Below are 13027 nucleotides of genomic sequence, written 5' to 3'. Positions count from 1 at the left end.
CATCGGCGGCCACTTCCTTGGAGGGCAGTGGGTGGGTAGGGGAGTGCTGACAGGCCGGCGTGAATGAAGGGCGGTTTGACAGGGCTTCTCCCTGAAGTCGTCTGTGTAGAGGGCGCTACAATCCATCCCTCACTCTGAAAAGGTCCACTGATGCCCACTGGAACTTTCTGGAAATGGCGATATTCATACAGACAGAGTTTTTGAGCAGAAAAGGCATGGAGGGGTGTTTAAGCCCAGGTGGAGCCCATCAGGGAAGCGACTTTCCCAAGGTCATGGGGTCAGTTAGTGGGAAAGCCAAGAGGGAGGCACGTGGGTTTCTTGACTCCTGGTTTCATAGCACAAAATATACCAGAGCTGGGAGATCACTAGAGGTCATCCCTCCCATGTGCTTGATGGTCAGGGAGGGGAGATGACCTGTCTGGCACAGCGTCGGGGGCGGGGTCACATAGCAGTTGGGAATACAGGCTCTCCTGTCTAGACAACCCCAGGTTTACGTCTCAGCCCTGCCACTTCCTATCTGTGTGAACTTTGCTGATGTCTTTGGGCTCAGGGTCCTCATCTCTTAAGTGGAACTGATGGTGCTCATGTCACAGGCTTTTTGTGAACAGTAAATGAGACGGCAGGAGCAGAGCACAGTGCCTGGCACTCTGTAAGTCCCTACTTAGTGCATGCTGTTGTTATTAAATCCAAGGCTGCACATGGTGGACGGCCTTATGGTGGGGGCCCTGTGACTGACTCCCCACCACTCGCTGCAGCCTTGATCTGTTGGATGGTGTCACTTCAGTTTGGGGAGTCCCAGGTCAGGGGCCCAGATGGGCCAAAACCAAAAACCTAAAAATTATCCCATATTTTTCTCTACCCATCGGCAAATTCCATTGGTTACAGCTTTTTTTTTCCTTGGTTACCTCTTTTGGGCTTGTCTGGAATCCCACCTCATCTCTGCTCCCCTTCAGTGAGCCAGCTGGGTCCCTGCCTTGGACAACTGTACACAATTCCCTGCTTTCCTCTATTCCCCTCCAGTCTCTGCCCCATAGAACTGCCGTATCCAGCCTCTTCTGCTCAAGCACCTGCCCTGACCCCCCAAGAACCTAGAGGAGAACCAACAGCCTTGTGAAATCTGGTCTCTCTGTGCTCCCGCTACACAGACCTCCTGGCAGTCCCTCTGAACATGCTGAACACACTCGAATCTTCTCTGCCTGAAAGGCTTTTCCATGCACAGTCTCATGGCTCACTCTTTCTTTCCTCCTAGTCTGCTCGAACACCACTTTCTCAGCTAGACCCGCCCTGCTCACCCCTGCTCTGGTACCGTTCTTCCTTTCCTGTTTCTACAGCACTTCAGCTCAGTCCAGTCGCTCAGTCACATCTGACTCTTTGCGACCCCATGAACTGCAGCACGCCAGGCCTCCCTGTCCATCACCAACTCCCGGAGTCCACCCAAACCCATGTCCATCGAATCAGTGATGCCATCCAGCCATCTCATCCTCTGTTATCCTCTTCTCCACCTGCCCTCAATCTTTCCCAACACCAGGGTCTTTTCAAATGAGTCAGCTCTTTGCATCAGGTGGCCAAAGTACTGGAGTTTCAGCTTCAACATCAGTCCTTCCAATGAACACCCAAGACTGATCTCCCTTAGGGTGGACTGGTTGGATCTCCTTGCAGTCCAAGGGACTCTCAAGAGTATTCTCCAACACCACAGTCCAAAAGCATCAATTCTCTGGTGCTCTGCTTTCTTTATAGTCCAACTCTCACATCCATACATGATCCCATACATACATGACTGGAAAAACCATAGCCTTGACTAGATGGACCTTTGTTGACAAAGTAATGTCTCTGCTTTTTAATATGCTGTCTAGTTGATCATAACTTTCCTTCCAAGGAGTAAATGTCTTTTAATTTCATGGCTGCAATCACCATCTGCAGTGATTTTGGAGCCCAGAAAAATAGTCAACCACTGTTTCCCCATCTATTTGCCATGAAGTGATGGGACCGGATGCCATGATCTTAGTTTTCTGAATGTTGAGCTTTAAGCCAACTTTTTCACTCTCCTCTTTCACTTTCATCAAGAAGCTTTTTACTTCTTCTTTGCTTTCTGCCATAAGGGTGGTGTCATCTGCATATCTGAGGTGATTGATATTTCTCCTGGCAATCTTGATTCTAGCTTGTGCTTCCTCCAGCCCAGCATGTCTTATTATTTACTACAGCACTTATGTGCATGTAAGTTACTTTAAAATTTTTATTTTAATTGGAGATAATTGCTTTATAATATTGTGTTAGTTTTTGCCATACAACAACATAAATCACATAAATCAGCTGTAAGTAATCAGTCCCGTCCCTCTTGAACCTTTTTCCAACCCCATCCCAGCCCTTATGTTGTCCCAGAGCACTGGGTTTGAGCACTCTGCATCATACAGCAAATTCCCACTGGGTATCTATTTTACATATGATAATATATGTTTCAAATTACCCTTTCAATTTGTCCCTCCCTTTCCTTCCCCCCGCAAGTCTGTTATCTATTATTTGGTATGTCTATGGCTTAGAGCTTACTTTCTGTCCCTCTTGCCAATTAGATTATAAGTCCTTGAGAAGCGAGATTTTTCTTGGTCTATTTGTTCATGACTGTATCTCAAGGATCTAGAACAGTATCTGACACAGTAAATACTCACTGAAAGAAAATCTCTCGTTACCAGTTTCTTGTGACCTGAACTCCCTCTCTGGCCACACAAGTTATTTATATCACACAAGGGCAGGTGTTATCGAGTCCAAGCTCATTCTGTCCACTGCAGGACAGGTCAATGAATCGGAGACAAGGTGTTGAAGCAAGGATTATGAAAGCCAGCAGACCAGGAGGATGGCAGACTAATGTCTCAAAATAACCATCATATCAGAGGCTGGATGCCAGATTTCTTTTATAATAAGGTGGCGGAAGGTGAGGAGATAAAGTAAAAAAGGCTATTAATCTTACAAATATCTCTGGGAATGGTTAGCCTTAGGAGGATGTGTTAATTTCTTCCTTCCTCTAACCATTCACAGGTGGTCAGGGTCCTGAACAAAGGCATTTTGGTTTAACATTCAGGCAGAGGGGTAGGGTTACTTGAGTCAGGCCATTATATACAAACAGCATCCTTTTAGTGAACAAAAGCAATGGGAAGCAAAGATTAAAGTAAAAGAAACAGATCCAATACAGAGTCCTTCCCTGTAATACAAGGACATCATCTCTGCTGGATGTCAGCCTATGTGCCATCTCCTTGGTTGAGGCCAACCTGTCACTAAACATAAAGCAAAATATGGGTGGCACAGTAGTAAAGAATCCAGCTGCCAATGCAGGAGACATAGGTGTTGTGGGTTCAATCTCTGGGTCAGGAAGATCCCCTGGAGGAGGAAATGGCAACCCATTCTAATATTCTTGCCTGGGAAATCCCGTGAACAGAGGAGCCTGGTGAGCTATGGTCCATGGGGGTTGCAAAGAGTCGGACATGACTAAGTGGCTGAGCGTGCGCTTGCACACGTGCACACACACACACACACACTACATTAAACACTATTTTATTATAATTAAATGAGTGCTCTCAAACTTTTAGAATGAACAAAGAATGAATCACATTTTTCTACTTTTGGTGGAATTTTTCTGACAAGACGGTCTAATGGTGTGTTAGGACAACCTTCACTCCTTATTAGATTTTCAAGGCACCACTATAAAGAGTGTCATTTTTTTTTCTTTATTTGCAAAAATGCTTGAGGGCTTCCTAAGTTTTCCTAAGGGCTTCTCTTAGTACTTTGATATTTAAATTATTCTCTTTGGAGATACTGATTCATTATCCTCATTGATTTCCTCTTTGTTAATTATTAACTGGTCTCACCCTTCTACACAGTACTGATAACTAGCATTTTTTGAGTGTTTACCATGAGCAAGGCTCTTCGTGTATATTAATGGGTTTATTCTTACCATGACTCTATGTGGTAGGACATAAGTGGTGTGTTTTATAAGGAGAGGCATGGAGAGGTTCAGTAACTTGCTCATAGGTTTGTAAGGAGTAACAGAAAGAAGGAGGGGCTTGAATCACAAGACTGCTTCTTAGCTGCTCACTGATCAAAGGCTCTGTGTGTGATTGGAACCATGCTCTCATATCACTGTCAGTGAGCTCGTGAAATCCTGTCTCACTTGTGAGATTTGTACTTTCTTTAAAAATTTCTTAATTTATTTATTTTAGGTTGTGCTGGGTCTTCATGCTGGTGAGGGCTTCCCTACAGTTGTGGAGGCCAGGCGCTGCTCTAATTGCTGTGCATGGGCCCCTTGCAGCAGTGGCTTCTCTTGCTCAGAGCGCAGGCTCTAGGGCACTTGCGTTTCAGTAGTTGCGGCTCCCAGGCTCTAGAGCTCAGGCTCAATAGTTGTGGTGCATAGGCTCAGTTGCTCTGCAGTGTGTGGGATCTTCCCTGACCAGGGATTGAACCCATGTCTCTTGCATTGGCAGGTGGATTCCCCACCACTGAGCTGCCAGGGAAGCCTGAGATTTGCATTTTCAAATACAGTTAACTGAACTTCATGGGCACAGCATCTTGGAGTGCTGAGGTCTGTCCATGAGGGTGACTCACCACTGACTAGGTGGTGTGATGAGCTGTGGGAGATGCGGTGTTAAATGGGGTGGGACATTCCAGCAAGGGCATGTATATAAGTGGTTAGCTTATTGTTGATTTTTATGTCTGACCATGGAAGGAATTCCAGGAGAACTGCTTTGCTGCTGCTGCTGCTGTCGCTTCAGTCGTGTCCGACTCTGTGCAACCTCATAGACAGAAGCCCACCAGGCTCCCCCATCCCTGAGATTCTCCAGGCAAGAACACTGGAGTGGGTTGCCATTTCCTTCTCCAATGCATGAAAGTGAAAAGTGAAAATGAAGTCGCTCAGTCATGCCCGACTTGTAGCGACCCCATGGACCGCAGCCCACCAGGCTCTTCCATCCATGGGATTTTCCAGGCAAGATTACTGGAGTGGGTTGCCATTATGCTTTAGGGATAGATAAACTCACAGCTGTGTGTTCAGAGGGAAGAGACTGGGCCTTCCCTAAGCTGTTTCCTGAATTCATTCTTTGACATAATGAAAAGCACCTCTTGACAATCATGGGGGAGGCAGGGCTGGAGTGGGGGATATAGGAGGAGGAGTGAAATTAACATGTTTTGGACACTAACACCGTACCAGAGTTTCTGTGAGATTTAGTTCATCTTTCCTACAAGCCAAGGTGAGAGGTATGACCTGACCATTTTGCGGATGAAGAAACTGAGGCATTGGGAGGGAAAGTCACCTGGCCTAGGTACTCAGATCTAGATTCAGTTTTGGGTTTGTGGGTCTCTCAAAGCCTCACTTTCCCCAAGACACTGTGTCCTTGCTAGTACAGAAGGATTAGCTGAGGTTGGGAAGGACCTTGGGGATTGCTGGCAGAGTTGGGCTGAGAGGCAGCTAGTGCAGCAGGGGTGACAGGAAGAGAGAAGCTGGGCCTGCAGGAAGCCATAGCCCTGACCAAACACAGTGGAGCCAGCATCTGCTCCCATTGCTTGCTGCCTAGCCTTTCCAATTCCTTATGGTTGGAAACAGACTTTTTCTCCAAGGTTAAAAAAGGGAGGCTAATCCTCCCCATGGTTTGAAGGCTGCTACTTCCAAAAGCCTGAGAAGATGTCACTCCCCAGTTTAGGGGGTGCAACCAAGCATCTTCTCTGCCAGCTCCAGAAATGTCAGAGTGACCAGCTGGAGGAGCGCCAGAGTGTGGCAGAGGGACACAAGGTTCCCACCGAGAACATAAAAGGGAACGTGTCTTCTGATTCACGTACCAATTACACTCAGTGTATCACATTACAAGGCTAATAGGAAAGAAAGCAGAAGACCATCTGTCCATGCCCGAGCCCATGCAGGCCTCTGATTGCTCAGCTGTGGTCGACCACCTCCCGGCCTGGCCCCTGGAGGCTGATGGAGTGGATGATAGTTTTGGCACACCCAGGAATCATTGGGAAGGGGCCACACACATCTGCATAGGCTGGGAGACCTCCTTTCTCTTCCTTTAGTTTCCCAAGATGGTTGGAGGTCAATAGCCTCCTTTGGGTCGAGATGCTTTGAGTAGGACCTGTCGACTTAAAAAATATTCACAGCCTAAAAGTTGAGAGTTATGTTTTATTTGGTGGAAATTTTTAGGACTTCAAGCCCCAGAGGCAGAATCTCAAGTAACCCTGAAAGAACTGCTTCAAGGAGGTGAGGAGAGGAACCAGGTTATATAGAAGTTTTGCAACAAACGGCAGGTAGTCTGAACATCAAAAGATTATTGATAATTAAAGAAAATCTGATATTCCACACTAAGGAATTTAGCACTTTTGTATGTATGGGAAGATGCAACGGTCTGGACTCACTGAAATTCCTTTAATATACACCTCAGCTACTGGGGCCAGTATCTTATATTTTTCACATCCTGAGCTTCCTCGGGGCTTACCATAGGGGGTTGCTGTAGTCTGGTGGCGGCTAGATGGCAGGTATTCTTTTCCTTCCCCTGTTCCCCCGGGCTCATCAGCTCACATTGGAGGGCTGCAATCGCTGATGACTGTGACATCCTTGTTTACTGATAAGGCAGGAAATGTTCCATTTCTCAGAAAGTTGGGCCCCCCTTGTGTCCGCTGTTGTTGGTAGTGCCAGACCTGCCGTCAGCCCACAGAGGACCTGGGGCCAGGTTGGAAGAGGCTCTCCTGAGGCAGATCCAGGAGGGCACAGAGCCTGGTAAACAGGGAGAGCTGGGGTTTCCTGGCCCTCCCAGCTCCTGTGTCTGTGTAGGCATGACCTAGACAATCACAAGTGGCCAGGGCCCCGGTGGTGACGGGGATGGGAAGGGGGGGCAGAGGGACTTACCCTGCAGGAAAGGGAGTGCTCGGGATCCAGAGGTCGGGATGGGATATGGAACCACCCTTGCCTTCCTCCTGCTTTCCTCAGTCCCACTGTGATCACTTCCGCGATTGCTTTCCCTCATTATTGCCCTCTAGTCTCCCAACCCTAGGCTAAGGTGACTCCATGAGGACTTTGGGAAGTAGTCTTGGGGTTTAAAAGGACTCTGGAAGAAATGGCAATGATTATTATTAACATTTTAAAACTGTTAAATGATTATTAACATAAAGAGAAGGGCTCCCTCTCATTAGTAACCCAAGAAATGGAAGTGTATTTTTAAGATTATTTATTTTTTTATTTATTGTCTGTGTTTTGTGGCATGTGGGGCTTTAGTTCCTGACCAAAGATCGAAACTGCCTCCCTGCAGTGGAAGCTCATTTTAACCACTGGACCATCAGGGAAGTCCTGGGAATTTAGATGACAGCCTGGAAATTGTTTTATATGAGAAAGGGATGGGATGAGACTGCTTTCTGAAGCAGTCAGTTTGGTTCAGTTTGAATTTGTTTATTTGGCCTATAATTTTCTGGGTATGTCTCAAGATATAAATGATTCAAATTTTGTATTTTTCCAAAATGTCATTGTTGTTCAGTTGCTAAGTTGTGTCTGACTCTTTGTAAACCCATTTCCAAAATGTGGAATATTCTAATACTGAAAATAGGTCTTCCCATCACTGGCGGCTGGTCCCCAAACCCCCATGTGATGCTGGGCTGCTCTCGCACTGGAAGGCAGAGCCGGATGAGAGCTGCGTCACAGTCTGGAGCAAGGACAGCACGGGAGCGGGTATGACTGGGGTGGCGAAGTGATAGCGAGCAGAGCTCCGCAGGTCAGCACGCCTGGCCGGAACCCAGGGGTGCGCCCTTCCCAAGGCCAGATGGGACCTGAGCCAGGCACCACCAGGTGACGACCCCGAAATGGGAGGGGCAGGGCTCCTTGGGAGGGGAAGGGATGAGGCTTGAAATCCCTCAAGTCTGTCTCTCTGTCCCTTTTCTTCTTAGAAGCTCACCAGTCGGACTGGATTAGCATCTGCCCTAATGACCTCATCTTAACTGGAGGACACCTGCAAAGACCTTGTTTCCCAACAATGGTGCATTCACAGGCACTGGGGTCTGGGTGTCCACAATTACATTGTTCGGGGACACAATTAAACCCACAACAGTAAGGAAAGCACTTAGCTTGGGCCGGTGCCTCATGAGTGTTCAATCAATATTAGCCTTTATTATGCCTTCTGAAGTCTCAGAGAGACACAGCACACAGAGTTCCGCTGGGCAGAGCTGGGGCTGGCCGCTGGTATTTCCTTTATGTTAATAGAAGGTGTTTTCAGACAGAGGCAGACATCCTTAGGGAAAAGGATGGTGATGAATAACTGAGAGCAGGTGTTAGCTGCAGAAGGCGGGGGGGGGGCGGCGGCAGGGAGGGAGAACTGTCTGGGGCAGGAGGATGTGGCCACCCACTGCTGGTGACCAGCTACAGGAAGAACAGCAGAGATGCTGGGAGTCGGGCTGAGCGTGGACCCTGAGTGCGGACCCTGAGCATGGGCCCTGAACAAGGCCACGGCTCTTGTTCAAACCACCATTGCTTTGAACAACGGTGGCCAGTCATGAAAGCCCCCTCACCAGTTCGCTGCTACTCTCTTTGCCCCCTGCCCACTATGGTCACCTCTTTTATTAAAAACATTTTTTTAAATTGGCGTATAATTGCTTTACAATGTTGTGCTGGCTTCTGCTGTACAATGTGAATCAGCCATATGTACACATAGATCCCCTCCCTCTTGAACCTCCCTTCTATCCCCCTCATTCCACCCCTAGAGATCATCACAGAGCTGAGCTCTCTGTGCTGTACAGCAGGCTCCCATTAACCATCTATTTAACACAGGCGTTTCTCAATGCAGCAGCCAGATCACTCCTTTTAAAACCGTAAGTCAGATCATGCTTCAGTTCAGTTCAGCTCAGTCACTCGTCGTGTCCGACTCTTTGCGACCCCATGAATCGCAGCACGCCAGGCCTCCCTGTCCATCACCAACTCCTGGAGTTCACTCAGATTCACGTCCATCCAGTCAGTGATGCCATCCAGCCATCTCATCTTCTGTAGTCCCCTTCTCCTCCTGCCCCCAATCCCTCCCAGCATCAGAATCTTTTCCAGTGAGTCAACTCTTTGCATGAGGTGGCCAAAGTACTGGAGTTTCAGCTTTAGCATCATTCCATCCAAAGAAATACCAGCGCTGATCTCCTTCAGAATGGACTGGTTGGATCTCCTTGCAGTCCAAGGGACTCTCAAGAGTCTTCTCCAACACCACAGTTCAAAAGCATCAATTTTATGCACTCAGCTTTTTCACAGTCCAACTCTCCCATCCTTACATGACCACTGGAAAAACCATAGCCTTGACTAGAAAGACCTTTGTTGGCAAAGCATGTTTTCAATATGCTATCTAGGTTGGTCATAACTTTTCTTCCAAGGAGTAAGTGTCTTTTAATTTCATGGCTGCAGTCACCATCTGCAGTGATTTTGGAGCCCAGAAAAATAAAGTCTGACACTGTTTCCACTGTTTCCCCATCTATTTCCCATGAAGTGATGGGACCAGATGCCATGATCTTAGTTTTCTGAATGTTGAGCTTTAAGCCAACTTTTTCACTCTCCTCTTTCACTTTCATCAAGAGGCTTTTTAAACCTGCTTAAACCTCTAAAGGGCTTCCCTGGTGGCTCAGCTGGTACAGAAACCTCTAAAAGCGTCTTACTGCATGTGCTACCTTGACCTGCGTTTCTCCTCTCCATCTGGCTACCCATGCACTGTCTCCTTGTTTCTTTCAGCTCTTCCAGCACACCACGCCTGGTCCTGCCTCAGGACCTTTGCACATCCTGCCTGTTCCCTCTGTGTGGGGGGTCCTTCCTCCAGATGTGGCCTGGCTCCCTCCATCTCATCACCCACTCCTGTCTCTGTTTTCGTTTTAATCCCTGCTACTCCCTCTGCTCTGCATGTTTTCATTTTCTCCCTCATATTATCTTTGATCTGAAATTATCTTGTATTTTATGTATTTCCTTGTGTGTCTGTTTCTGCTACTAGAATATAGCAGACACAAAGAGATAAGGAATTATGAACGTCTTGTTTACTTCTGTGTCTTTAGTGCCAAGAATTGGGTATAGGATGTAATGGGAGCTAACGAATATTTGCTGCAAGAGTGAAAAACAGCTCTGAGACCAACAAGATGGAATGTGTGTGTGTGTGTGTGTGTGTGTGTGTGTGTGTGTGTTTATAGGCCTCAGGGCATTCAGCATTAGCCCCTCTCATCACTTGTCCCTTAGTCGTCAGTTTTGATAAATAAACCTCCAATTTGTTCCTGAAACCCAGTCCCCACTTCCCCAGTTTGTTTCAGTTCAGTCGCTCAGCCGTGTCTGACTCTTTGTGACCCCATGGACTGCAGCACGCCAGGCCTCCCTGTCCATCAGCAACTCCCAGAGCTTGCCTAAACTCATGTCCATCAAGTTGGTGATGCCATCCCAGTTTGTTTGTTCACTCCCTTATTGGTTCAACAATCACCAAGAGCCTATAATGTGACAGGGGCTGGGAGGCAGGTTTCAAAATATCAGTGGGTAAAAGCACACACAAAAAGACATCTACCCAGACCTGGAGTAGGAAGAAATCAGGAAGGGCTTCCAGAAGGAGGGGATGCCTAAATTTGCCTCATCAAGGATGTGCCCAAGTCAGATAGGCAGGAATGAAGGGGAGTGGAGAGTGGCAGGACATGGCCACTGGGCAGCAAGCCTAAGAAGCAGAGGAAGGGGAATAATACTCATCATTGGTATTTTCTCAGCATCTCCAGCCCTTGTGCTGGGCAAGCACGATCACCTGGCAAGAATGATCTCATTTGCACACCTGGCAACCCTGGAGGCAGGTACTATACCCTCCTCACACAGCAGAGAAGGGAATGGACGCAGAGAGAGGTTCACTCATGCGTCTGAAGGAACACAGCTAATACGTGGTGGGGGGCAGACTCCAGTAAGGGCAGTTCCACTCTCCACCTGGTATTCTCACCTTCCCTGCCAGGCAATGGCCCCACGGTACATCTTGGGTCCTGGCTCTGCATCCAGTTCTCCCATAGGGCCTCCTTTTCGAGGCCCCTCCTATTCAGGGATCATAAGGATCTTCCTGGTAGGTACAGCCTGGCCGCTAGACCTCTTTGAAGCTCAATTCCCCAAATCTTGGCTTTCCCTGGATTCTACGCTGCTCTTCCCTGGACGTCTCTCATGGCAGACCCTCCCTGTGATACAGTTAATGATGCTTTGGGTGCAAGAGAGGGGTGCTCCAACTCAACCTGTCTTAAAAAAGAAATTATCTTATCCCCGTAACAGGTGTGGAGTCCTGCATCTGTCTGGCCTCCAGCAGTCACTTCTTGCTGCATCCACAAACCTGTCCATCCCTAATCTCATTAGACAGACAGGCAGGCAGCTGAGTTCCTGGGGCCCAAGGAACCGGCCCTCTGCTCAAGGTCACAGCCACTGGGGTGACAAAGTGTGGGGTAAGGGAAGGGAGATTCAGGAGCCCAGTAAACACCCTGCTCGCAACCCTCAGAGCCCAGGGGACCACCAGGATGAACCCAGCACGCTCACAGACCCATGTACAGCAGCCACCATGAGATGCCAGGCCCCTGGGGCATCACGGTGGGGCCCAGGGGGAGGCAGGGGCACACAGGGGTACCAAGCCCAGAGTCTAGAGCCAGCTGACTTTGGTGGGAGCCTCGGCTCTTTCATCTGGAATCTGTAGATCCCCCAGCCCGTCATGTATCTCTCAGGGCCACAGTTTCCTCCTCTGTAATACAGGGCTAATTACAGGGCCTAGCTGACAGGGTAGTTGTGAGGATTCAATGAACTGCTTTGTGTGAAGTCCTCAGAAGAGGACAGCACACGTGGGGCGTTAGCTGTTCCAAGGCCACGCTCCCACCAAATCGCATCCTCTGCCGTTCTGGCTGCACCCCTTACTGACTCAACTTCATGCATCTCCCAGCTCTGCAAATCAGCAGTCTACCCTGGTTCAGGTGAGAAGGGCTGTACAGGATTTAAAACACGAACTAAACCAAAGTCAGATTGCTTTCCAGAATCCCCGCCCTCCCACAATTCTAAACAATGTCAGCGATAAAACATTCCTCCTTCCCCGACAGGAAGTCCGTCTGCCATGCCTAGGATGCCTTGGGCCGGACCCCCTAGCACTCAGCCTTGTGTCTGCAAGATTTCCCAGGTGCTCAGCCTCCTCCCTGGATCTTCCCTTTGCCCTCTTGCTCTGGGGGACGCATGGATCTTCCTGAGCACATGCGTCCCTGGTAGCCTCTCAAGTAGTCCCGCCCGCCACACTGCGGGAACTCCTTGCCCATCCTTGCTGCCCAGGGTCAGCCACAGACGGTGAGATTCAAGCCTCCTGCCACCCCTCTTCCTTTCATCATCTCTAGGGCTTGGGTTTGTGTCTCAGAGACTGAATCCTTTGGCCTCTGCTGTGACTCCAGCCTGGGACATCCGGGGTCGTAATTTGGGGGGACTTTAGTGTCTGCAGAGGGGATCTGTCCTGTAACCCAGCTTCCTCCTTCCTTAGACTCCTTTCCTCATCCTGGCTTCGCCAGTCACCCCCATGGTTACACCTTGGACCTTGTTCCCACCAGTATTTGGCAACTGCAACTCCCCACTGGCCGGCCAGTTCCATGCTTTAACTAAACCTTGTGTTATTCCCTGTCACTCCCTGTGGTTCCCTGTCTCCATGGTTCTTTGACATCATCCAGACCTTCATTCCACCCCAACTCCCAGCATCTTTCTACTGCCTTTCACCCCTCGTACCCTCAACTCTTTCCTTAAATCCTATCTATGACCTATCAGTTTTTGATGAGTGACACCTGCTTGGCAAAAACCCAGTCTTTGTTAAACCCAGCATCCTCTCTACTCCTTACCTGCACCCAGGCATTGCTTTGTCTTGATGACCACTCCTTCCTACAAGCCTGTTGCTCTCCCCCAGAGCAAGAGAGCACCTAGGAGGTCTGTGGGTCAATGATGCTTCCCTAACTCAGCCTTTTACAAGCCTCAGTTCAAGATTCACTTGTGGGTCAAGGAGCCAATTTAGTAGGTCCAATAAGCACTAAAAAA

The sequence above is a fragment of the Capra hircus genome, chromosome 5 (genome assembly GCF_001704415.2).
Source record: "Capra hircus breed San Clemente chromosome 5, ASM170441v1, whole genome shotgun sequence".
In the NCBI taxonomy this organism is placed as follows: domain Eukaryota; kingdom Metazoa; phylum Chordata; class Mammalia; order Artiodactyla; family Bovidae; genus Capra; species Capra hircus.
This window is presented reverse-complemented; position numbering follows the sequence as displayed.